General features: G+C 36.5%; 1 non-coding gene across 1 annotated transcript; it reads right to left on the bottom strand.

The window, feature by feature from the left end:
• Positions 1–14,883: 14,883 nt before the first annotated feature.
• Positions 14,884–14,989, bottom strand: LOC124981504 (U6 spliceosomal RNA). The gene has a single exon (XR_007108022.1). It is a non-coding gene; the product is annotated as a U6 spliceosomal RNA (small nuclear RNA).
• Positions 14,990–27,207: the final 12,218 nt, after the last annotated feature.

Here is a 27,207-nt window from a genome sequence, read left to right as displayed (position 1 = left end):
TTGGTTTCCTAAGAACCAATGAGAAAGAGAGAGAGAGAGAGAGAGAGAGCGTCTGTACCTTAATCTCAATTTCCAAATCAGTGAAACAGTCATTATACACCTGGCAGAAAAGCACATGCTTCGAGAACTAAATATTTTGATAAGCCACATTAAGCGCATCAGTCTCATCTCTCAGTTCAACCACAGCTGCAGGAACCCAGCTCTGAACTGGGTTCAGCCAGCTTCAGTAGATGCGACTTGACATCACCTCCCTTCAATCCTTCTCCACCTGCTCCTTGATTTTTGTTCTTGGCTTTTTTTGTTTTCTTTTCTTTTTTGGTACTGGGTATTGAACTCAGTTGCAGTCAATCACTGAGCCACATCTGCAGTCCCTTTTTTTTTTTTGTATTTTCTTTAGAGACAGGGTCTTACAGAGTTGCTTAGCATCTCACTAAGTTGCTGAGACTGGCTTTGAACTCATGATCTCCTGCTTCAGCCTCCTGCTTGAGCCAGTGGGATTACAGGTGGGCCTCACCATACCTGGTTCTGGGACATTCCTTACTCCAGAGAAAGATGTCATAGGAACTCTCCTCACACTCATAGAAATATTAAGGTATATGATATATTTTAAGTTATTTATTTTAGAGAATGAGAGGAAGGGAGTGAGGTATTTTAGTATAAGAAATCTTATTTTTCCCTCACCATTTGTTGGAAAGGCTATATTCCCCTGATTTACCTTGGCTACAGTATTAAAAATCAATGAAGGATATAAGAGTGCATCTAGTTCTGCACTGTGTGCTATTCTCTCAATATGTTTCTACCTTTTCTTTAATATCACACTTTATTGGTTATTGTCAATTAATAGACTGGAAATAAGAGATGTGAAACCTTCTGTTTTCTTCTTCTCTTCCAAAAATGATTTTAATTTCTAGCTTCATTGCCTTCACACATAAATTTTATAATGAGATCATCAATTTGTACAAAAAGTCTTGTTGGAACTGTGGATGGAATTTTGCTATCTTGAGATAAATTTTTGAAGAGTCAACATCTTAAGTATATTGAGCCTTCCAGTTCAGACCATATGCACTTCCATTTCTTATATCTTTTGTTTCTTTTTTTTTAAATAATGTTATTGTACTTTTTAGATCTTTATTTTATTTTTTATGTGGTGCTGAGGATCAAACCCAGTGCCTCACGCATGCTAGCTAAGCTCTCTACCACTGAGCCACAACCGCAGCCCACATCTTTTGTTTCTTTAATTAGTATTTTGTAGTTTTGAGATACATACAGTTGTCCCGCTTATCCATGTTCTCATTTTCCCTGGTTTCAGTTACTTCCACTAAACCACAGTCCTACAATATTTAATAGAAAATTCCAGAAGTAAACAATTCACAAGTTTTCAATAACATGCCATTTGAATAGCCAGATGAAATTGTGTGCTGCCCTGCTGTATCCTGCTAGGGATCTGAATAATCCCTTTTCCAGCATATCTGGACTGTTTATGCCACTCATCTATTAGTCTTTTATCATATCAATTATTATGGTATTTCAGTGCAATAAGTAATACTTGCATAATAAACCTTAGTAAAGGTCAAGTAGATCTCCAAGTAAAACTCACATTGTAGTCTAATGCTACATCACATCATCTGTGTCACTCACCTCACTTCATCTCACCACATAGACATTGTTAACAGCTCACATCATCACAAGGAGAATGGCAAGTACCACATAATATGATATTTTGAGAGAGACAGAGAACACTCAGATAACTTTTATTACAACATATTTACATAGTACTATTTAATTAGGTATTATTGTTAATTGTTTACTGAGCATAATGTACAAAATAAACTTTACCACAGGTATGCATGCATTGGGGGAAAATAGAATATGTATGGCTTGGTACTATCTCTGGGTACCTACTTGGGTATTGAAGTGTATTTCTCTGGATAAGGAGGAGAGTATTATATTTTATAAGCTTTATATTTAAGTATATTAATGATTTGGTATTACTTTAAAGTGTACTTTCAGTTTTTTTCATAACTTTGTAATATATTGTCTTACATCCTTTGATCTTAGTAGCAATCATGTATTAGTTCTGACACCCTTTTTTAAGATCTTTTGGTATTCTGTATAAACACTCATGTTGTCTATGAAAAGAGGTGGTCTAATTTCTTACATTCTAATCTCTCTCTCTCTCTCTCTCTCATATATATAATATATATATATATATATGTATTAGTTCTTTTTTTCCTGCCCTTACCACATAATGATAAAAGGATCAATTTTACAAGAAGATAAAACAATTCTTAAAAGTAGTTTGAACTCTATGAAAAGAAAAGTACAACTTATAAAATTTACCAGGATGCAACAAAAATCATCCCCAGAGAAAAACTTATAGCACTAAATACATATATTCAAAAGCAAGAAAGATCTAAAGATGATTATCCACATTTCCATTTCATCAAGTTAGAAAAAGCAGAGCAAATTAAATTTAAATTAAATAGAATAAATAAATAATAAAATGAGAATAGAAATCAGTGAAATTAAAACAGGAATTCAATAGAGAAAATCAATGAGCCCAAAAGCTGCTTTTTGAAAAGTTGTACAAAATTAAGAACCTTCTAGTCAGAATAAGGAAGAGAGTGAAAGGAAGTGGGAGAGAGAAAGGATATAAATTGCTTATATCAGGAAAAATGTAATACTGTGAACAAATATATTACCATGAATTCACTAATCTAGATGCAAGGGACCAATTTTCTGAAAGAAAGAAAAAAAATTTTGCAAGTGCACCCAAGAAGAAACAGACAATCAGAATAGGCCTTTACCAATAAAGGAACTTGAGTCAATAAGTAATGAACTTCTAAAACAGAAAGTTCTAGGCCCAAATAATATATTTGTGTATATTCTATCATTTAAGGAGGAAAGTATGCCAATTCTGTACGATCCTTTTGGAATAAAGAAAAGGAGGGAATACCTCTTAATTCATTATATGAGAACAGAATTACCATAATACCAAAACCAAATAAAGACACTAAATGTACAAATATCTTTCATGGATGCAGTCGTTAAAACTCTCAAAGTATTAGTATTAGAAAATGAAATACAATCACGGTATAAAAAGAATTACAAATCATGAGCAAGTGAAATCCATCCCTGGTACATGAGGCTGGTGTGACATTCAAAAATCAATAATGTAGTCCGTCACATCACAAGCTATAGAAGGAAAAATATCACATGACCAAATCATTAAATAGAGAGAAAATCACTTGACAAAATCCAGTACCCATTTATGAAAGAAACACTCAGTAAGTTAGGTATAGATAGGTAGTTCCTCAACTTCAGAAAGCATAACTACCCCCCTAAATCCTACAGCTGATATACTTAATGGTGGGAAACTTGATACATTCTCCCTAAAATCATAAACAAGGCAAGTATGTTGCTTATTATCTCTGGTTTTCAACATACTACTGGAAATTGTGGCTAATATTATGAGAGGAGGGAAACAAAGAGGGATAGTTTGGAAAAGTAGAAATAAAAGTGTGTCTGATGCTGACCTGGGCCTCTAAATAGTAAATCAAAAAAATGTCCAAAAAATTAAGCTAGTAACTCATAAATGGTTATAGGCAGGTTATATGATCCAAGCTAATATACATAAGTCAGTTGATTTCCTGCACTCCAAAAAGGAACATGTGGAATTTTATGTTAAAAACACAATGTCGTGCGCTGTCAGGCATGGCTGTCTTGCGGGGCAGTCGGCGGAAAGGAGGGCGGGAGGTGCAGCAGCGGCTGCAGCACACAGCACTGTGGAACCACCTACCCAGCCCATACCCTGCCTGCGCCTCTCGGCTTCTGGCGCGCCAGCCCATTCTGCACGCACGCCGACCTGGCTCCCCTCCCTGGCCCAGACCAGCGCGTGGCTGGCCTGAGGTGACCGGGAGGAGAGGGCTGGGCTGGCCGGCAAGCGGGCGAGGATGCTGATGAGGTCTGCGCTGCCCCAGCTGCAGGCAGAAGAGCAAGCAGTTTGACCTGGCCTTCTTCAGGTTCCCATGGGATCTAGCCAAAAGTCAAAAGTGGGTAGAGAAATGAGGGAGAGCTGACTTAGAATATAAAACCTCTGATGAGCTAAATAAACACATCAAGATCTCTATGATCTGTAGAGCTACACATTTTGCAGAGGCATCAGAAAACTAAGGAATGATTGGAATTTTTTTTCTCAAAATTAATTGAAGCAGGGTCTTGTGAAGTCATTGGGAGAGTGGTCATAGGACAGTTCTTTCGAGATAATGCCATACCAACCATATTTGCCCCTACAAGTTCTTTGAACAATCCACATAGTAGACACAAAAAACGAATAAAAGAAGTGAGTGAAGATGAAAGCAGGACACTGAGACAGAAAAAGAAAATGACAAAACTTCTGAACAGGAACAAAAATATAAAGAAACAAACAACAGCAATGCTCAGAACCCCAGTGCAGAAGAAGAGGGGTGATGAGCAGGATGAATATAGTTTACCTTAAACCCTTGAAGAGAGGGAAAACAAAGACTACTTAAAGTCTCTATTTGAAATTTTTATTCTTATGGGAAAACAAAATATAGCTCTGGATGGGAATGAGGTGATGAAATCCCAGAAGGTCTGTTCACACCTGACCACTTTCAGGCCCTGTTGGAGGGCTGAGAACATTCTGGTGAAGAGGTCCTGAGAAAATGCTTTGAGACCACAGCAGTTAACATGTTGTTCTGTTCATAAAACACAGCAGACACAGATGCTAGAGATCTGTGAGAGCTGCATTCAGGAAGAAACCCTCAGCAAAGGGAGAGACTCACACTTCTTTTCCATTATTCCTGATGATGTGGTGGACATAGCAGGGAAGCACACCTTCCCATGTTGGTGTGGTTTGTAGATGAATCTCATAACCTGAGAGAGGAATTTGAGGGTTTCCTGCCTTATGAAGCTGATGCAGAAATTTTGGCTGTGAAATTTCACACTAGGATAACTGAGAAGTGGGGACTAAATATGGAGTATTGCCCCGGCCAGGCTTACATCGTGTCTAGTGGATTCTCTTCCAAAATGAAAGTTGTTGCTTCTAGACTTGTACAGAAATATCCCCAAGCTATCTACACACTCTGCTCTTCCTGTGCCTTAAACATATGATTGACAAAATCAGTTCCTGTGATGGTGTGATGGTTTGACATATTTGACTCCATGGAAATGTTATGGGCCAGGTTATATGGGCAATGACTAAACAGACTCCCTTTTACCTTGAGACTCCAAGTTATGCAGGAAATAGATCTCCCGTGGGAACACCCCGCCTCTGTACCCATCACCAGTTGCTTAGCATGACAGGTTTGACAATCCAAAATGGCTGTTCTTGTGCAATGAAAAATTGTCTCTTTTTATTTCCTATTTTTCCTAAACAATGTACCATGTCGACAGTGATGTCAATAGTGATTGTCTAGATGTTATTAACCATTCTTTAGTTTGTACCTCAGAGAGATCATTTTGACCCACTTCCCCTACTGCTTATGACTTTAGATCCCATTATGTTAGTTTATAGTTTTGAATCATAGCAACAGACATTTATGGTTTATGTACTGACTTATGTTATAAAAACACTTGCAACCCTGTGGTCAGGGCTGTTCTCCCAATAGGTACATTAGGAACAATTGAGGTTTGCTCTTTTTTCCATCGACCACAACTGCTATTAGAACTTGACAATGTTATTTCTGTTCCTTTTCAGAACAGTGAAGAAGGGAGTAAAGAACTGAAGGAAATTTGCCATTCTCAGTGAACAGGCAGGCATGATACTTTTGAAATTTTGGTGGGATCTCCTGCAAGCACTTGTTTTATGTTTAGATGGTATAAATAGTGACACAAATATTAGATTGAAGGACTGTATAAATGTATAAATGCAAACATACTGTACTCTGTATTGCACTAAAATATATTGATTCCATTGTTACCATTGTTTTCCTTTAAAAAGTCTTATCTTTTACAAGAGCCTTTGGGAAAAATCTCCAGGGACAAACTTCTAAAGTTTATCATGATTTTTGGTTTCAGGAAGCAACAAATTTGGCAACCAAACCTGATATTCAGATGAAACTCCCTGAGAAATTTTACAGGACTCAGCAGGGTAACCTTGAATTTCAACTAACCTCTGAATGTTACTATAAAGAAACATTAAATATTCCAACAGTAGAGCACAACATTCAGGAACTTAAGGATATATTTTTAGAACAGCACCTCAAAGCTCTTAAGCGCTTATCTCTGGAACCCTCAGTAATGGTACTGCTCACATTTAATACATCAGAGGAGCACCATACAGACATGTGCAAAAGTCACTTGCCTAATCACAACAGTCTTGCAGCCAAGCTTCACTGTTGGAGAAAGATATTGAAACACAGAGGGAAAGATATAAAGCATACATCCACCACTTATGAAGTCCTCCATCTGCCTGATATTAAGATTTTCCTCATGTATATGCCTTGCTGAAGGTTCTATGTGTCCTTCCTATGATGAAGATTGAGAATGAACTCTATGAAAATGGATGGAAGTGTCTCAAAGCATGCTTAAGGAACACTTTGGCAGACCAAAGCTCAAGTAACTTGGCTTTGCTTAACATAAATTTTGATATAAAACATGATCTGGATTTAATGGTAGACACATATATCAATCTATATACAACTAAGTCAGAGCTTCCTACAGATAATTCAAAAAACCATTGAAAATACCTAGAAGACTTTAAAAATGGGATTTCTCCTATTCTGATATTTGGAAGAAAAGTCATAAGGTGTATGTAGGTCACTTAATCACTGAATATCTTTGCCTACAGGCCTTGCATGAATACATTAACCATCAGTAATCTGCCTATATACATGGCACCTATTTGAGCTCTCATGCTTTAAAACTTGAACGTTCTTTCAGAAGACAGTATTCGAAGTATCACACTTTGACTGTGTGAGCTCTGCTAGTAGCACTCTGGAATTGTTTTAGTTAAGTCTTTTAGATATAAAATGTATTATTACCATGGATCCAGTTCTCAGGTATTATCATCGATTTTGATGAAATAAATTTTGAGGAGGTAGAAGAAAAGAATGCATCTTATGAAGTGTTACAATGAAGTCTGCTGTTGACCTTTGACTACTAGGATTTTTAAGTGTGTTAAAATCTGTAATGGATAGTTAAGGAAATTAACTAGAGAGTTGTGAGCTCACCAGATAAGATTTCAGTATGAATTTTGTCTTTATCGAATGAATTTAAAGAATAAATTACAGTATGATTGCAAAATCTGCCATTGTTGTTCCACATCTGGTTGTTGCTCTTTACATTCATTGTTGAGCCTACATCTTCATAAGTCTACACCTTCATTTTAGCAGGTGAATGTGGAACCCTTCTGCTTCATGGTCAAGACAGAATCACAGGCCATTGATGGGCAACTCTTCTGTTTTCCTTTTTATGACTATATCTACTGCCACATCTTGATTTGTGAACAAAACCTGGAAAGCCTACACAATAAACGTTTTGCAGTTTACCTAGAAATAGTACAGAAAATATTGCTGTTATTTTTGGTGAGTAAAATCAATTTTGTATAATTTATTTTGATCTACATATAATGTGATTTTAAAAAAAAATAATGTCATTTTTCTACTCATCTTCTAAAATGTAATACTTTGGTTTAATTTTAAGAAAATACATCAGAGATTTACATGAGTAAAACTACAAAACACTGATGAAAAAAATAAAGATGAACTATATGAATATTCCTTGTTAGCAAGGCATGCTCATTAGAAGAGATTAATATCTATTATATTCAAGAAACACAAACTCTATAGAAATAAAATAGATAATCAAGTTAAGAAATGGGCAAGAGCCCTGAATTGATATTTCTCAAAAGAAAACCTACAAATAGGTAACATATCCATGAGGCAAAGTTTTATATGTGAGAGCTAAGACTAAGAAACTCATACAAGATAAGTATAATATTCATGATGGTGGATTTTGCCTTGGTTCTGTTGTTATGACCAAAAGAAATTAAAAAAAAAACACCTCACAACAGAATTAAGTATAGATGAATGAAAAACATTTATGCATCAATGGACACTATCTGGAAATTTAATAAACAACCAACGAATGGGAGAAAACATTTGCAAATCAGTTTATAAGAGTTCAATATGTAGAAATATCTAAAGAGTTCTCACATCTCAGGGATGAAAAGAAAAGAAGCCCAATTAAAATGTACCAAGAAATTCAGCAAATATTTCTCCATAGGATATGTACTAAAAGCCCTGTGTACATGAAAAGATGTTCAACATTATCAATCAACCTCCACAGACCTTAAGAATTTCAAGTAATGCTTTCCAAAATGCTAGTTGTAAACTAGGTTAATTTTAGTGTTTTATTAAATTTTGATTCATTGTACACAAATGGAGTACAACTATGTTGTTTTTCTGGTGGTATACAAAGTACAGTCCCACCATTTGCATAATAATACATGTATATAGGGTAATAATATTTGCCTCATTCTATTATTTTACCTTCCCTCACCCTTCCCCCACCCTTCCCCACCCCTCATTTTTCTCTGCAAAATCCATTCTTCCTCCATTCTTGCCTCCCTCCCACCCCTATTTTGTATCATCATCCACTTATCAGAGAAATCATTCGGCCTTTGGTTTTTAGGGATTGATTTATCTCACTTAATATGATATTCTCCATCTGCATTCATTTAACTTCAAATGCCATAAATTTATTCTTTAAGGCTGAATAAAATTCCATTGTGTATACACACCACAGTTTCTTTATCCATTCACCTACTGAACGGCATCTAGGTTGGTTCCACAATCTAGCTATTGTGAATTGAGATCCTATAAAGATTGATGTAGCTGTGTCACTGTAGTATGCTGCTTTTTAAGTCCTTTGGGTGTAGGCCAAGGAGAGGGATAGCTGGGTCAAATGGTGGTTCCATTCCAAGTTTTCTAAGGAATTTCTATACTGCTTACCAGAATGGTTGCACCAATTTTGAATCCCACAAGCAATGTATCAGTGTACCTTTTTTCCCACATCCTCTCCATCACCTATTGTTGCTTATATTCTTGATAATAGTTATTCTAATTGGGGTGAGATGGAGCTTTTGATAAACCTCCTACAATCTGAATAACCTACTGAACTATAGTCACAGTTCACAGCAGCAGAAAAACAAATAAAAACTCATTAAACTGCCATAGACATCATGAAAAATCAATAACAATATAAGTTATTTCAACATTTTCTAAAATTTATACTGTAAATTTTATAATACTTACCATTCTAACATTCCTTTTTTGTGTGTGCTGGGAATTGAACCAGGGACATTTAATCAATGATCCACAGAAACAACCCTTATTTATATTTTATTTAGAGACAGACAGGATCTTGCTGAGTTACTAAGGGCCTCACTGAATTGTTAAGGCTGGCTTTGAACTCCCAATTCTCCTAACTCAACATCCCAAGCCACTGGGATTAATATTCTATAAGAGAGCATGTGTAGCATATTTAAAAATTATGAAGACCTGAAAATTGTTGGACATGATTATTGGAGAAGTGAGATTAGAAACACCTCAGAAAGAAAATAGAACTTAGGTTCAAAGTCAAAATAATCTAAAAGAAAAGAAGTTATTGGAGGGGAGAAGCACACTGATACAAAAGAGAAGACATGTTAATTTTAAGAGAAAGAAACTAAAATTCTCTTTCCCTTCACCAAATGCCTGTGAGAACATGGAAACTTCAGATTCACAAGTGTTTAATGTTAAATTACCAGCAACTGCCACTAAGCTTAAAGATCTCAATAGGTCATATGTTACAAGAAATGCAGACTTCTTTAAGTTGAAACAAAGATGATAAAGAGCAACATGAGATTATACATATGAAACTCATTGGCAAAGTTAAATATGTAGATAAAAACAGAACAGTCAGCCATCTGTACCCATAGGTTTCCACATCTACAGATTTAACCAACCACAGATCAAAAATATTTGGAAAAGAATAATGTCTGTACTGAAAAAATAGTTTTTCTTTGTCATTATTTCTTTAAAAATATAGTATGACAATTATTTACACACAATTTATATTGTATTAACTATCGTATATAATCTAGAAATAATTTTAAAGTATGAGAATGTCCCTAAGTTATATGCAAATACCATGATTATTATAGAAATTTCCTAAATGCAATTCTGTCTAAAAAAAAGGAGGAAAAGATAAAGGATGGGAGAAGGGCTAAGATGAGGAGAGGGAAAAGACAAGAGTAGACATATTTTAAGTAGACTCACCTCCAACGACTTTGGCTTCTTGCAGTATTTGATTGAATTGATTTAGAGACAGAATCTTGACTTCTCAGGGGATGAGAAACTGAAGGTGGTATTTGGCTTTCAATTATACTATACTGTTAAATATAAAGTGTTTTCAAATCAATAAATGTAAAATATACACAAAAAATGGCATCAGACACATATCTATTGGCTTTATATTTTTCCACATACTCTGTGTTCATTGTTTCTGTTAAAGTAGTCACCTCTGGATTCATAGATTCCCAGGCGAGGCCCAATCTCAAAAGAATAAGAGCATAGACAAAAGGAAAACAGGTAACATTGCTCAAAATAACTATTTCAAATTTATTTAGTTTGGAAAGCGTAAAAATTTGAATTTGAAGATAAAGGGATCATCTTCAATAGCACTTCATTGTTGAATTTGTCATAGTCTGTCCTATTGACTTTTATAAATGTCTTTCTTCCACTTTTTATTTTAAGCAAATATTATAAATTTTAATATATAATATTATATTTGTAACATAAAATTATATTTTATATTACACTTCATAACATAAATGCAGTCTACCCCAATTTTTTTATTCTGTCCCACCGCAGGCCGAACATCATAGCCCAAAAGCAACAAGCGCATGATGTATATGAGAGAGATGAACAAAGGTAGACAAAAAAGAAGGTAAAAGAACATAAAAAAATTTTTACCATCAACTCTATCCTTCCTATGTATGACACAAGCTGTTTCTATTATATTCTAGTCTCTTCTATTAATTTTTTTACAGATTGATTATATTCCAGCCCAAATACTGAGTCAAGGCAAAAAGTTGGAAAACACTGATGCAGTCCTTTCTCTTACCCAGTGTAATAATCTTATGATATCTGTGGCAAATAGTAATTGTAGTCAGAGTTTGAAGGGTTCAGTTATTGAGGAAAATGCACATCTCATAGTTCCGGCTCATTCTTTTTCAAGGTCAACATTCATGCTAATTCTAAAAAATATTTTAAGTGGTGGGGAACATTTTTATTTTTTTCCCTATTTTTATTGGTACATTATAGTTGTACATAATGGTGAGATTTGTTGTTACAGACATACAATGTAACAATATAATTTGGCCAATTATTCCCCTGTACTTACCCTTTCCCTCCCATCTTCCTTCTTCATTGCCACTTTCCTTTTCTCTACTGATCTCCCTTTGATTTTCATGAGACTACACCCTCCAACATCTTTGTTTTCCTTTTTTCTCCCTAGCTTCCACATGAGAGAAGATATATTACACTTGACATTCTGAGTTTGGATTATTTGGCTTAACATAATGTTCTGAAGTTCTATCCATTTTCCTACAAATGGCATAACTTCATTTATATTTGTAACTGAATAAAACTTTTGAATATATATATGTGTGTATATATATATATATATATATATATATATATATATATATATACAACATTTTCATTATCCATTCATCCACTAATGGACAAGTAGGTGGGTTCCATAGTTTGGCTACTGTGAATTGTACTGCAATAAAGATGGCTATGCATGTTTCACTATAGTATGGTGACTATAATTCTTTTAGGATGAATACTATGAAAAGGCATAGCTCAGTCATATATGATGGTTCCATTACTAGTCTTTAGAATAATGATGGAGATTTTTTTTAAATGGTAGAGGATGACCAGATAAATGGTGAGTTGTGCCTGCCCATGTGAATTTATAATTTTCTATTCATAAATATGGGAATAATAGGAACTTTATACCTCAAATTTCTCTAACATATAACATATATCAGATCACACACCAACAGAGAGTGTAGGAGTGTCATGGTTTCTCTGAATTCTTATCAACACTAAGTATTGTCTTTTTTATTGTAGCCTTCCATGGTAAGTTTAGTGTTATGTCATTTCTCTGCCTGGTGACCAGTGTTGTTGAGCACTGTTTCAAATGTTCACTGACTATTTAGGTACCTTCTTTTGTAAAGTCTGCTTAGGTCTCTTGCTGTTTTTCCTACTGAGTTATTGGTCTTTTTCATATTGATTTATGGGATTTTTTTGAGAAAACAGTTCTAGGTACAAGTTGTTTGTTAATATTTACTGAAAATATTCTCATACTCCATGGTTTTCTTTTTCACCTTTAATGGTGGATTTTGATGAAGGGAAATTCTTCAATTTATTGTAGTACTTTTTATAAAATCATCAGTCTTTCCCTTTAAGTGCTTTTTATGACCTTATATTGAAAGCAATTTTGTCGGGGTCTTAAGCCCCCTTGCTCTTCTCGACCAGCAACAAGGGAAGAGGACACTCCCCAAGAAGGTCAGACCAGGATAGGTAGGGCCAACTGATCGCCCGCTCCCAGCCCTCTGGGCAGAGGACAATCAGACGAGTCAGGGAGGCCAGTCACAGCAGGAACTCATTTATTGAGGAAATCACACAGCTTTTATGTAGGGTGGGGGCTAGATGGGAACCAATCAGCTTAAAGGTCAACAAGGCATGGTGGGTTCCTGCAGGCGAGAGTCCCATAGGACTATATGGCGAGCAGGAGCTGATCACGTTCACGGAACTGTTGTTAACCAATCCCTGATGGTGGTCTGATTCATCGTCATTAACTATTGAAATCGCCTTTGAGGCCTTGATCTTGCTCACTCTCCAGGGAGTAAGGAGTCAGCCTGAGTTAGTTAACGTGTCATTAGTTCCAACACAATTTCAGAATATTTTAGTTTTGTTCATGATTGAGGGGATTTGGAGATTTTTGATTTTTATTCTGAATAACTAGTCCATTAGGTGTAGATTTGTTTTGGTTCCAATCCTAAACCTGGGGTGGAGCGGGAGTGATTACTAGAATCTCTCTCCTTGGGCCATCAGACTTCATTTTTTGTTTTCCCAGCTCTAAGACTGTTAAAATCTCTGCTCAGTTCTAAGGTTGTAAATTACCTTTCTGTAATTGGCAGATATCTTAAGGGACAATTCATCCCTGAATCAGTCTTCATCCTGAACTTCCATGCTCTCCCAGATGAGATTTATATAACTTCTCACTGCTTTAGTATATTTCTGATGCCTATGCAAGGGATTTTTAAATATTTTATTTTATCCAGCTATTCCACTTCTCAGTTTAAAGTCAGTTGATCTGAACTACCTGTTCTGCCATGTAGTGAAATTAGATTCAGGCAGTCTGACAGAAGAGTGAATAATTTGTGTGCCATTGCATTAGGAATTATTAAGCCATTTAAGAAACAGCATCTTGCTACCTTATAAGAAGTCCTATCCAATTAGGAACTTTACTCTGCAACAGGACATCCATATGACCATCATAGTCTTTGTCAGCAGTGGGGCCCTAACATAGGTGAGGAAACTATAGCATTTGTGGTGAGTTCTATCTAGTTGTTAAAAATTATTTGTTAAAAATTAATATTTAGGTGAAGTAATAATTTTTAAAACATATTTATGTTTTGAAAAATAGGATTGTGAACTTCTAAGACTGATTAGAAGACAAGTTCATACGTATATTGGGTGAATTTCACAGGTGCATTATTACTGGAACAATAATGTTTTCAAATATGTTTCTGTCATACCAGCATCTGTTTCTGAACAAAAAACTTTCCAGATATTTGTTAGAATTGTAGGTGTTGATATGAGTTATTATACTAAAGTAATGAATAAAATTTAAATAGTATAAATTAAATCATTTTCTGATATTATTTAATTTACCATTTGTATAGTTATGGAGCTACTGTTTTTCTATATTTCACTTACTGAATTGAAGTATTTAAATCCTTTTAAAAATGTGGAAATAGTTTTTGAAAGATAGGAGGCATTTGCTAAATTTCACTGACCATTTCAGATAAAAATGTGCACTATAATAGAAATAGATTTGTGCTTCTTTGACATGGGATAATAATATATCTGAGGCAGCCCAAAAGTCAGTGTCTCACTTAAGTGGGGATCACTAAAGGCATTCTCACTATCAGTAACATTCCTCTTCAGTATTATTATTAAGCATTGTCCTGGAACTTCTGGTCTATGTAGTTCATTTAATTACCTCATCTTTTTTTAATTTCAAAATCAACAGTATTCTGTTCCTGTGGTATATAAAATACTAGAAAAAAATTAAGGATTTAAAAAATTCTTAAAATAATTTCAAGCTATAAAAGGTAATTATTTTTATGGAAGCAGCTAACCTTAAGTACCTTTAATTACAGTTCAACAGAGATATCAAGAAACACAACCTATGTTCTTTTTCCTTGATATCAATATATTTCACTTCATTCTAGTCCTTCTAATCTCTATCTTATATCACTTTTCTTCCTTCTTTCCCATCTTCCTTCTGCTTTTTGGACAGGCTACTGCAGTCATAGCCAAGTTGGTCTCTTTCCTTGGTCTACAGGATAGTAGATGGATGAAGAGATATACAATGGTGATGTCTCCTAAAATTTTTTAACAACAGGTAACAAGGTACAAACTCTAGTGCTAGTTATCTGAGTTCTTTCCCACTAGTCACAATCTTCAGCCATAGTAACCTGCCTGATATTTCTCATTCAGAAATCCTTCTCCAACTTCTTCCTTAAAACACAAACTTGTTTTTTTATATATTTTAATGACATGTTTGTCTCTTAATAAAAATGTAGAGTACTTCATGTATTTGTGTTTTATCTGGGTGTACAGGCTATGCTCATCTTCTTGGTATCATTTGGGTTTTAGTACATGTGCCACAGAGAAAGCACTATTTCAAACATTTAATGAGAATCTACTCTATGTCAAGCATTTCTTTCAAGTGCTGGAAACAAAGTACTAAACAGAATAGCAAAATTTAGGAGTCCCAGAAAAGTCATTGTTGCCTCTTATTTAATATGACATATACTTTCAACCACAAACCCATTTTGTTGCTCTCTTTCCCATAAACACTGTTTTTGCAGGTCTGGGAGTCAAATGAATGGTAGCAGAATGTCTCCCATTATTAAGCCAAATAACACAGAGAACTTTTGGTTCCCACCATGATAATTTTGGGGTTTATTGGTTTAGAGATTAGAGATCTTACTTTCTGTCAAAACTTGTGATAAAACAAAAGCAGAGGTTGAGACAAAATCTTATTTGCAAGTAGTTTGAGAATTGTATCTCATTGTGAGAAGTGAGGAATAGAGGGATATTAAATAGGAAGAAGATATACCAAATATTAGGGTACTGACTTAATGACTTTACTTTGTTAGGAGTGACCGAAGCATATATTCATCAGAATTTAGCACCTGTAAGAATTGACTCATTGGCATTTAACACCTCTGCACTTACCAGTTCTGCATGTGTAACTGCTGAGATGCTTTTCCATGATTTCCTCTCCATGTAATCAGAGAGATCCAATGGCAGGACACAAGAAGCATGTGGAACAAGTCTGAGGTAATGCTGTCAAAATAACTATACCAGGCTGGTAGTTGAAATCTCTGCAAAACTGCTTATGGCAGCCATGTTTGAAGTAAAAGATGATGGCTGAGAGAATTTGAAGTGGCACACAAGAAATGTCTGATACAATTCCCAAGAAAGGACTGCTTCCACCAATAATGCTTCAGTGGTTTCCTTCTACCCATTGGCTATTTAGGGTTATTTATGTCACTGAGCAACAAACAAGAGGGTTATTGTATTGCCTGAGGCAATTCAAATCCAGTTAATAAAGAAAAGTTGCCTTTCTCTACATAATGAGAAAAGAAGAGGTCATTCTGATATCTAGGAGATTTGGATGGCATGTCATAAGTAAAAGTTAATGAGAAGCAGTCAGGAGGGTGAGTGATTTGATTTCTTAGTGTCTATCCACCTGAGGGTCTTTATTCTGAGCACTTGAGTTGCTGAAAGGTAGGGAGGGCAGCTTGTTATTTTCCATCTGTGATAGTAACCACAGAGAGTTTGTGGCTGTAAGCACTTAGAATGGGTAAAGTTGCTTCAAGTCCTTTCAGAGCACTTCTCACAGTTCCTGTCACAGATCTGTGACAGTGATTATGAAATGTCTTGGACACTCTTAAAATCTGAGAAGCCCAAAGATGGTTCTGTGCATGTAGGTTATATCCATTGCTCTTTACATAGTGACCTGGCCACCACTGCACCTGTCCCGAAAGCACTTAGCAGGAAGGAAGAGAGGGCTAGTGCCAAGCACAGGAGCCCTGGGGACTGACAGGTGAGGTCCCAACCTCAGACCAGGACTACTTCCCACAATGCCCTTGAAAAGAAAATCTGCAGACATCTCCCTATGTGGCCATCCCCCTTCCCTCCTGCTCCTCTCATTCTTCATTCAGGATACTTTTTCAGATATGATAAATTTCTATTTTTCATCCCTGTTTCCCAAACATTTTCCATGTTGTAGAAATATTATGAATACATTTCACCCCTTACAATCTTTTTATTAATGATAGCACTCATTAGCATTACTAAACTGTGTACTTTCTTAAGATTATATTGATTAGCATATGGACATGTCTATGAGGTAGGCATTCACAAAGGTTCTTAATCTTTGTCTATATAATTGAATTATTCAAGGAGATTTAATAATGCCATTGGCCCTCTCAAGGAGATTTTGATCACCTTCACTGGGGGATAGAAAAGAAATCTGTACTTTAAAAATAAATAACACTCCCCAGTAAGAAAATTTATAAATTTATTTTACTGTTAATTAAACCTTTCATGGGAAGAACTAAAACTGTATGATCTTATTATTCAAAGTGTAGTCTGCAGACCAGTAGAGTTAGTACCCCCAAATGTAAAATTTTATGTTTTAAAATGTAGAATTTTAAGCAAGCCCCACATCAAAACTATTAAATGCAAACAAAAAGTTAAAAACCAGGTGCTCCATATGTCCATTTGACTTTTTGAAAGCATTATACTTTATGAGTCTTGTATATAATCCAGACACAGAACTACTGATGTAGAGAAGAGGAAGACATGAGGTGGCATTATGGAACACTGAAATGCTTATGACTGATCACTGGCATCATTTGCAAATTGTACCTGTACTTTGTGATTTCTAATTAAGACCCTTGAAGACAGAGATGCATCCCACTCATTTCCCAGGCAAGCAACATTCAGAGATATTAGATGTATAAAATTTCATTGATCCCTCTCCTATCTTCAATACCAGTGTATTATGGTAAGTGTAAAAATCATTAATGTGGCTACCTCGGAAATCATCAGCAGGGTGAAAACTCCAGCAATTGAATTCAGGTATAACTGTTTAGGGGAGGAACTTCCCATGTGCCTTAATGTCCTCCTTCATTTTCCTTAGCTCTGAGGTACTCTGGGTATGGATATCTGAAGATAACTGGAGTGAGATCTCAAAGGTAGAAAATACCTTTATTATGTTAATTCTCCCTAAATTACTAAACCTCTATTGGATAAACATTTTTCATACTGATTCAAATGAGTATTGTGAATATAAACACAAGAAACAAAATGTTAGTGTGGTCACATACACCAGAATGTGTGGTTGTCTGTTTAGGATAAAAACTAGTGTGGTTGAGTTATCTAATATTATCCATGGGTTTGAAACCATGTATTTTGATACAAAGGGTCAAAATCTAGTGTACATGGTTCAAGCTAGTGAATTCCTCTGGAGGATTTTATAGGATTAGTGACTGTAACTTAAAGGAAATTTGCTACCTTTGAACTTTTCTCTGATTTTATTATTATAAACCTACATTCAAAATAGTATTTTAAGGGTTCTTTCTTTCTTTCTTTATTTTTAATTTATCAGACTAACAACTATCCAGCCAATTACTTTGTAGTTAAAATTCGTGGGTTAGGGATTAGGCCAATGACTGCAGAGCACAGGTTGACAAGGATCACAGATCAATGGCTGGCTAGGATCACAGATTGACAGCTTGGAGTGCTGTCATTCCCCCCTTTCCTTCCCCAGCAGGCATGTCTTGTGCCCCACCACCCATGAGGGAACCGGGGAGGTTGTATGGTGTGCTGGTCATAGGCAGCACTAGGCCCACCCAAGGCGAGGTCCAGACTGCAGGACAAACTTAGTGGCCACCTGCTGGCTGCCACAGAGAGCCAACACCTGGCAAGTTCACAAGGACAGATTGCTGATTTGGCAGCTGTGGACTTGCTGGCTGCATGTGTTCACTGGGCAGCCAACTGAATATTATACTAATAATAATCAAATTTAATCCCTATTGGGTAAAATGATATTTCTTAAACTTAAGTCACTCCTGTGCAAAAAGCAAAATTGTATATTTTTGCATATCTAGGGAACACATAGATTGCTATTTACACGCTTTTCATTAAACAGCTCACTGTTTAAAGAAATTGATTTCAAAGTAAACATGTATCTCATTACTACAATGGAAAATGGAATTTACAACTTAAATTCCCTTTAAGTTACAAGTTGTGGTTACCATAAAATCAAAAGAATAATAACAAAGCAGGGCTATTGATTAATTCTAACTCAGTTCTTTCCAAAAGCTGGAACTAAGGGCTTCTCTCTATTTTATTTTATTTTTATTTTTATTTTTTATTGAATTTTTTATTTTTACAGACTGCATTTTGATTCATTGCACACAAATGGGGTACAACTTTTAATTTCTATGGTTGTACACAATGTAGATTCACACCATTCACATAATCATACATATCATAAGGTAATACTGTCTGTTTCATTCTGGTACCTTTCTGTCCCCCACCGGCTCCCACACCATTTTCCTCTTCACCATTCAAAGTTCCTTCATTCTTCTCTTTCCCACTCCTGCCCCCACCACCATCCCTCACTATATATCGTCACTCACTTATCAGAGAAAACATTCAGCCTTTGGTTTTTTGGGCTTGGCCTATTTCACTTAGCATATTTTCCAATTTCATCCATTTACCAGCAAATGCCATAATTTTATTCTTCTTTATGACTGAGTAATATTCCATTGTGTATATATATATATATATCAGTTTCTTTATCCATTCATCACTTGAAGGGCATGTCAGCTGGTTCCATAATCTAGCCATTGTGAATTGAGCTGCTGTGAACATTGATGTGGCTGCATCACTGCAGTATGCTGATTTTAAGTCCTTTGGGTATAAACCAAGGAGTGGGATAGTTGGGTCAAATGGTAGGTCCATTCCAGGTTTTCTAGGAATCTCCATACTGCTTTCCAGAGTGGCTGCACCAATTTGCAGCCCCACCAGCAATGTATGAGTGTGCCTTTTTCCACACATCCATGCCAATATCTATTATTGTTTGTGTTCTTGATAATAGCCATTCTAATTGGAATAAGATGACATCTTAGGGTGGTTTTAATTTGCATTTCTCTAATTAGTAGTGATGATGAGCATTTTTTCATATATTTGTTGATCACCTGTATATATTCATCTGTGAAGTCTCTGCCCAGTTCCATAGCATATTTATTGATTTGCCTCTTTGTATATTTGGTGTAAAGTTTTTTAAGTTCTTGATAAACTTTGGAGATTAGGGCTCTGTATAAGGTGTGTGTGGAAAGATTTTCTTCCACTCTGTAGGCTCCTTTTTCACATTATTGTTTTCTTTGCTAGGGAAAAATTTTTAGTTTAAATATGTCCCATATGTTGATTCTTGCTTTTATTTCTTGTGCTATGGGAGTCTTGTTAAGGAAGTCTTGTCCTAAGCCAACATGATGGAGATTGAGGCCTATTTTTTCTTCTATTTGGTGAAGGGTCTCAGATCTAATTCCTAGATCCTTGATCCCTTTTGTATTGAGTCTTGTACAAGGTGAGAGATAGTGGTTTAATTTCATTTTACTGCATATGGATTTCCAGTTTTGGCAGCACCATTTTTCAAGAGGCTATCATTTTTCCATTGTAAGATTTGGTACCTTTGTCTAGTATGAGATAACTGTACTTATGTGGGTATGTTTCTGTCTTCTGTCCTGTACCATTGGTCTACCTGTCATAAATGGCAAATACCATGCCATTTATGTTACTGTTGCTCTATACTAGAGTTTAAGGTCTGGCATTGTGATACCTCCTGCATCACTCTTCCTGCCCAGGATTGCTTTGGCTATTCCGGGTCTTTTGTTCTTCCAAATGAATTTCATGATTGCTTTCTCTGTTTCTATGAGAGATGATATTAGGATATTAATTGGCATTGCATTAAATCTGTATAGCACCTTTGGAAGTATGGCCATTTTGATAATATTAATTCTGCCTATCCAAGAACATGGGAGATCTTTCAACTTTCTAAGTTCTTCTTCAATTTCTTTCTTAAATGTTATGTAGTTTTCATTGTAGAGATCTCTCACCTCTGGTTAGATTGATTCCCAAGTTTTTTTTTTTTTTTGAGGTTGTTGTCAACAAAGTTGTTTTCCTCACTTACCTTTCAAATATTTTATCACTTATGTATAAAAATGCTTTAGAATTACATGTGTTGACTTTATATCCTGATATTTTGCTAAATTCATTTGTGAGATCTAGAAGTTTTCTGGTGGAGTTTTTTGAATGCTCTAAATAGAGAATCATATCATCAACAAATAGTGACAGCATGAGTTCTTCATTTCCTACTCGTATCCCTTTAATTTCTTTGGTCTGTCTAATTGCTCTGGCTAGTATTCCAAGGATGATGTTGAATAGAAGTGGTGAAACATGGCATTCCTGTCTTGTTCCACTTTTTTTTTTATTATTGTAAACAAATGGAATACATGTTGTTTCTCTGTTTGTACATGGCGTAAAGGCATACCATTTGTGTAATCATAAATTTACATAGGGTAATGTTGTTTGATTCATTCTGTTATTATTTCCCTTCCCCCCACCCCTCCCACCCCCTTTTTCCCTCTATACAGTCCTTCCTTCCCCCATTCTTGCCCCCCTCCCTAACCCTAACTCTAACCCTAACACTAACCCCTCCCACCCCCCATTATGTGTCATCATCCACTTACTAGCGAGATCATTCGTCCTTTGGTTTTTTGAGATTGGCTTATCTCACTTAGCATGATATTCTCCAGTTTCATCCATTTGTCCGCAAATGCCATAATTTTATCATTCTTTATGGCTGAGTAATATTCCATTGTATAGATATACCACAGTTTCTTTATCCATTCATCAATTGAAAGACATCTAGGTTGGTTCCACAATCTGGCTATTGTGAACTGAGTAGATATGAACATCGATGTGGCTGTATCCCTGTAATATGCTGATTTTAAGTACTTTGGGTATAGGCCAAGGAGTGGGATAGCTGGGGCAATTGGTGGTTCCATTCCAAGTTTTCTAAGGAGTCTCCACACTGCTTTGCAGAGTGGCTACACTAATTTGCAGCCCCACCAACAATGTATGAGTGTACCTTTCTCCCCACATCCTCGCCAACACCTGTTGTTGCTTGTGTTCTTGATAATCGCCATTCTAAATGGGGTGAGATGGAATCTTAGGGTGGTTTTGATTTGCATTTCTTTTATTACTAGAGATGTTGAACATTTTTCCATATGTTTGTTGATTGCTTGTAGATCTTCTTCTGTGAAGTGTCTATTCATTTCCTTAGCCCATTTGTCGATTGGATTATTTGCATTCTTGGTGTAGAGTTTTTTGATTTCTTTATAGATTCTGGAGATTAGTGCTCTATCTGAAGTATGATTGCCAAAGATTTTCTTCCACTCTGTAGTCTCTTTCATCGCATTGATGATAGTTTCCTTTGCTGAGAGAAAGCTTTTTAGTTTGAATCTATCCCAGTTATTAATTCTTGCTTTTATTTCTTGTGCTATGGGAGTCCTATTGAGGAAGTCTGGTCCTAAGCCGACATGTTGAAGCTCTGGACCTCCTTTCTCTTCTATAAGATGCAAGGTCTCTGGTCTGATTCCGAGGTCCTTGATCAATTTTGAGTTTAGTTTCGCGCATGGTGAGAGATATGGGTTTATTTTCATTCTGTTGCATATGGATTTCCAATTCTCCCAGCATCATTTGTTGAAGAGGCTATCTTTTCTCCATTGCATATTTTTGGCCCCTTTGTCTAGTATGAGAAAATTGTATTTATTTGGGTTTGTATCCGTGTCCTCTATTCTGTACCAAAGATCCACCTTTCTATTTTGGTACCAATACCATGCCGTTTTTCACGGTTGCTTTGTAGTAGAGTTGAAGATCTGGTATTGTGATACCCACTGCTTCACTCTTTCTGCCAAGGATTGCTTTAGCTATTCTGGGTTTTTTATTCTTCCAGATGAATTTCATAATTGCTTGCTCTATTTCTGCAAGGTACATCATTGGGATTTTAATTGGAATTGCATTGAATCTGTATAGCACTTTTGGTAGTATGGCCATTTTAACAATATTAATTCTGCCTATCCAAGAACATGGGAGATCTTTCCATCTTCTAAGGTTTTCTTTAATTTCTTCCTTTAGTATTCTGTAGCTCTCACTGTAGAGGTCTTTCACCTCTTTTGTGAGATTGATTCCCAAGTATTTTATTTTTTTCGAAGCTATTGTGAACGGGGTAGTTTTCCTAATTTCTCTTTCTGAAGATTCATTGCTTATGTATAAAAATACCTTAGATTTATGTGCATTGATCTTATATCCCGCTACTTTACTGAATTCACTTATGAGATCTAAAAGTTTTCTGGTGGAATTTCCTGGTTCCTCTAAGTATACAATCATATCATCAGCAAATAGGGATAGTTTGAGTTCTTCTTTTCCTATTCGTATCCCTTTAATTTCTTTGGTCTGTCTAATTGCTCTGACTAGAGTTTCAAGTACGATATTGAAAAAAGGTGGTGAAAGAGGGCATCCCTGCCTTGTTCCAGTTTTTAGGGGGAATGCTTTCAGTTTTTCACCATTTAGAATGATATTAGCCATGGGCTTAGCATAGATAGCCTTTACAATGTTAAGGAATGTCCCCACGATCCCTATTTTTTCTAGTGTTTTGAGCATGAAGTGGTGCTGTATTTTATCAAATGCTTTCTCTGCATCTATTGAAATAATCATGTGATTCTTGACTTTAAGTCTATTGATATGGTGAATTACATTTATTGATTTCTGGATGTTGAACCAACCTCGCGTCCCTGGGATGAAACCCACTTGATCATGGTGCATTATTTTTTTAATATGTTTTTGTATGCGATTTGCTAAAATTTTGTTGAGAATTTTTGCGTCGATGTTCATTAAGGATATTGGTCTGAAATTTTCTTTCCTCGATGTGTCTCTGTCTGGTTTAGGTATCAGGGTAATATTGGCTTCGTAGAATGAGTTTGGGAGGGTTCCCTCCTCTTCTATTTTATGGAATACTTTGAGAAGTATTGGAATGAGCTCTTCTTTAAAGGTTTTGTAGAACTCGGCTGAGAACCCATCTGGTCCTGGACTTTTCTTTGTTAGTAGGCTTTTGATGACTTCTTCTATTTCATTACTTGAAATTGGTCTATTTAAATTGTGTATGTCCTCCTCGTTCAGTTTAGGCAATTCATATGTCTCTAGAAACATGTTGATGTCTTCGAAATTTTCTATTTTGTTGGAGTACAGATTTTCAAAATAGCTTCTAATTATGTTTTGTATTTCAGTCGTGTCTGTTTTGATATTTCCTTGTTCATTCCGAATTTTGGTGATTTGGGTTTTATCTCGTCTTCTCTTTGTTAGTGTGGCTAAAGGTTTATCAATTTTGTTTATTTTTTCAAAGAACCAACTATTTATTTTGTCAATATTTTGTATTGTTTCTTTTGTTTCAATTTCGTTGATTTCAGCTCTGAGTTTAACTATTTCCTGTCTTCTACTACTTATGGTGTTGGTCTGTTCTTCTTTTTCTAGGGCTTTGAGCTGTAGTGTTAGGTCGTTTATTTGTTGAGTTTTACTTCTTTTATTAAATGCACTCCATGAAATAAATTTTCCTCTAAGTACTGCTTTCATAGTGTCCCATATTTTGATATGATGTTTCTTTGTTCTCATTTACCTCTAAGAATTTTTAAATTTCCTTCCTAATATCTTCTGTTATCCATTCATCATATAATAGCATATTGTTTAATCTCCAGGTGTTGGAGTAGTTTCTGTTTTTTACTCTTTCATTTATTTCTAACTTCAATCCATTATGATCTGATAGAATACAAGGTAGTGTGTCTATCTTCTTGTATTTGCTGACATTAGCTTTGTGGCATAATATATGGTCTATTTTAGAGAAGGATCCATGTGCTACTGAGAAGAAAGTGTATTCGCTCTTGTTTGGATGGTATATTCTATAAATGTCTGTTAAGTCTAAATTATTGATTGTGTTATTGAGATCTATGGTTTCTTTGTTCAATTTTTGTTTGGAAGATCTGTCCAGTGGTGAGAGAGGCGTGTTAAAATCACCTAGTATTATTGTGTTATGGTCTATTTGGTTTCTAAAATTGAGGAGGATTCGTTTAACATACATGAATGAGCCACTGTTTGGGGCATAGATGTTTATGATTGTTTTATCTTGCTGATTTATGCTTCCCTTAAGCAGTATAAAATGTCCTTCTTTATCCCTTCTGACTTACATTGGCTCGAAGTCCACATTCTCTGAACTGAGGATGGATACTCCAGCTTTTTTGCTGAGTCCATGTGCATGGTATGTTTTTCCCCATCCTTTCACCTTTAGTCTATGGGTATCTCTTTCTATGAGGTGAGTCTCTTGCAGGCAACATATTGTTGGATTTTTCTTTTTAATCCAATCTGCCAGTCTACGTATTTTGATTGATGAATTCAGGCCATTAACATTCAGGGTTATTATTGAGATATGATTTGTATTCCCGGTCATTTGGTTCATATTTAAAATTTTATTTATTTATTTATTTATCTTTGACACATCTTGGTTCCTCCTTTATTTGACAGTTCCTTTAGGATAATTCCTCCCTTTGCTGATTTGCTTCTTTGTTTTTTATCTTTCCTCATGAAATATTTTGCTGAGAATGTTCTGTAATGCTGGAGTTTTTTTTTTTGTAAATTCCTTTAGCTTTTGTTTATCATGGAATGATTTTATTTCATTGTCAAATTTGAAGGTAAGTTTTGCTGGGTATAAGATTCTTGGTTGGCATCCATTTTCTTTCAGAGCTTGAAAAATGTTGTTCCAGGCCCTTCTTGCTTTTAGGGTCTGTATTGAAAAATCTGCTGATATCCGTATTGGTTTCCCCCTGAGTGTAATTTGGTTCTTTTATCTCACAGCCTTTAAAATTCTGTCTTTATTTTGTATGTTAGGTATTTTCATTATAATGTGCCTTGGTGTGGGTCTGTTGTAATTTTGTGTATTTGGAGTCCTATAAGCCTCTTGAACTTGATTTTCCATTTCATTCTTCAGATTTGGGAAATTTTCTGATATTATTTCATTGAATAGATTGTTCATTCCTTTGGTTTGTTTCTCTAAGCCTTCCTCAATCCCAGTAATTCTCAAATTTGGCCTTTTCATGATATCCCATAGTTCTTGCAGATTCTGTTCGTGATTTCTTACCATCTTCTCTGTTTGTTCAACTTTGTTTTCTAGGTTAAATATTTTGTCTTCAATATCTGAAGCTCTGTCTTCCAGGTGTTCTATCCTATTGGTTATGCTTTCTATGGAGTTCTTAATTTGGTTTATTGTTTCCTTCATTTCAAGGATTTCTGTTTGTTTTTTTTTTCAATATCTCTAACTCTTTATTGAAATGATCTTTTGCTTCCTGAATTTGCTCTGTTAACTGTCGATTGGTGTGATCATTCAATGCCTGCATTTGCTCCCTCCTCTCATCATTTGCTTCCCTAATCATTTTAATTATGTACATTCTGAACTCCCTTTCTGTCATTTCTTCTGCCATGCTGTCGTTGGATTTTATTGATGTAACATCTAGATTTGTTTGGGGCATTTTCTTCCCTTGTTTTCTCATATTGTTCAGGAATCAGTGGGTCATTAAGATATTGCAGATTTCCTCTATCGACTTATAATGTCCCTGAAGATTGCTAGTATATCCCCTCTTATCCTTCAGTAGCCTGAAGTCTTGGGGGATGTTGATAATGCGGAGTTCCACGAAGAAGCTGCCTCTCTAGGGGTGGTGACCCTCAGGTGGAGTATATTCCCTGCTAGTGGGCAGAGGTGCCTCCACTTGTTGACCAATGATCATCCAACGGGGAACTAGGCTGCGGGTTGAGGCAAGGCCTGTTTGTGCCTGTGTCTCTGGTTTTACCGTCCCTGTGGGAAAACCTCACTCGGCAGGTAAGACTCACCCAGTGGGGAGGTCTCGCTGGTCAGTTCCCCTCCTAGAGGTTCCCCTCAATCTACAACTACCGCCTGGGCTGGGCAGCCTTCCTCTGCAATGTTCCCAGGGGCCCAGACCTACCTCCTGGGCCTGGGAGCCTCACCCTTCGCAGACGAGTCTCCTTAGGCTGCCTCTCCCAGAGAATCGAACCGCAGTCCTGGAAACTTCGCTCTGCCCCTAGGCATGTCTCTGTGTGGCTCTTCCAGCAAGAAGCCACCTAGCTCCTGGGACCCTGCTCTGCACCTAATCGCCTGGCTATGCAGCCCCTCCTCTGAGCCACCACCTGGAGTCCCGTACAATAGCTCCGAGACCCAGAGACCCGCCACACACCTCCTCCTCTGGACAGCCGCCCGGTTTCCAACGCAGTCACTAGGAGTCCAAGCAACTCACTTTGCGTCTCCTCTTCCTGCCAACCGCCCATAGCCCTAGGAAGTCACTCCAAGTCCAAGTGACCCACCCTGTTCCTCCTCTTCCTCCTCGGGGTAGCTCCCCGTGTGTTCAGGAACAGTGGCTCCAAAACCAAGTGACCCACCACACTCCTCCTCCAGGTAGGCCACCGGTGTTCAGGAGCGGTCGCTTTGAGTCCAATCAACACACCACTTGCCTCCTCCTCTGGCAATCACCTGTGGCTCTGATGCAGTCACTCCTAGACCAAGCGACCCGCCGTGCTCCTCCTCTTTCTCTGGGCAGCCCCCCGGTGTTCAGAAGCGGTCGTTCTGAGTCCAAACAGCTCGCCACACAGCTCCTCCTCAGGCAGCCGCCCGGAGCCCCAGTGGTTGCTCCGAGTCCAA

The sequence above is a fragment of the Sciurus carolinensis genome, chromosome 3 (assembly GCF_902686445.1).
Source record: "Sciurus carolinensis chromosome 3, mSciCar1.2, whole genome shotgun sequence".
NCBI lineage: Eukaryota > Metazoa > Chordata > Mammalia > Rodentia > Sciuridae > Sciurus > Sciurus carolinensis.
This window is presented reverse-complemented; position numbering and strand designations above follow the sequence as displayed.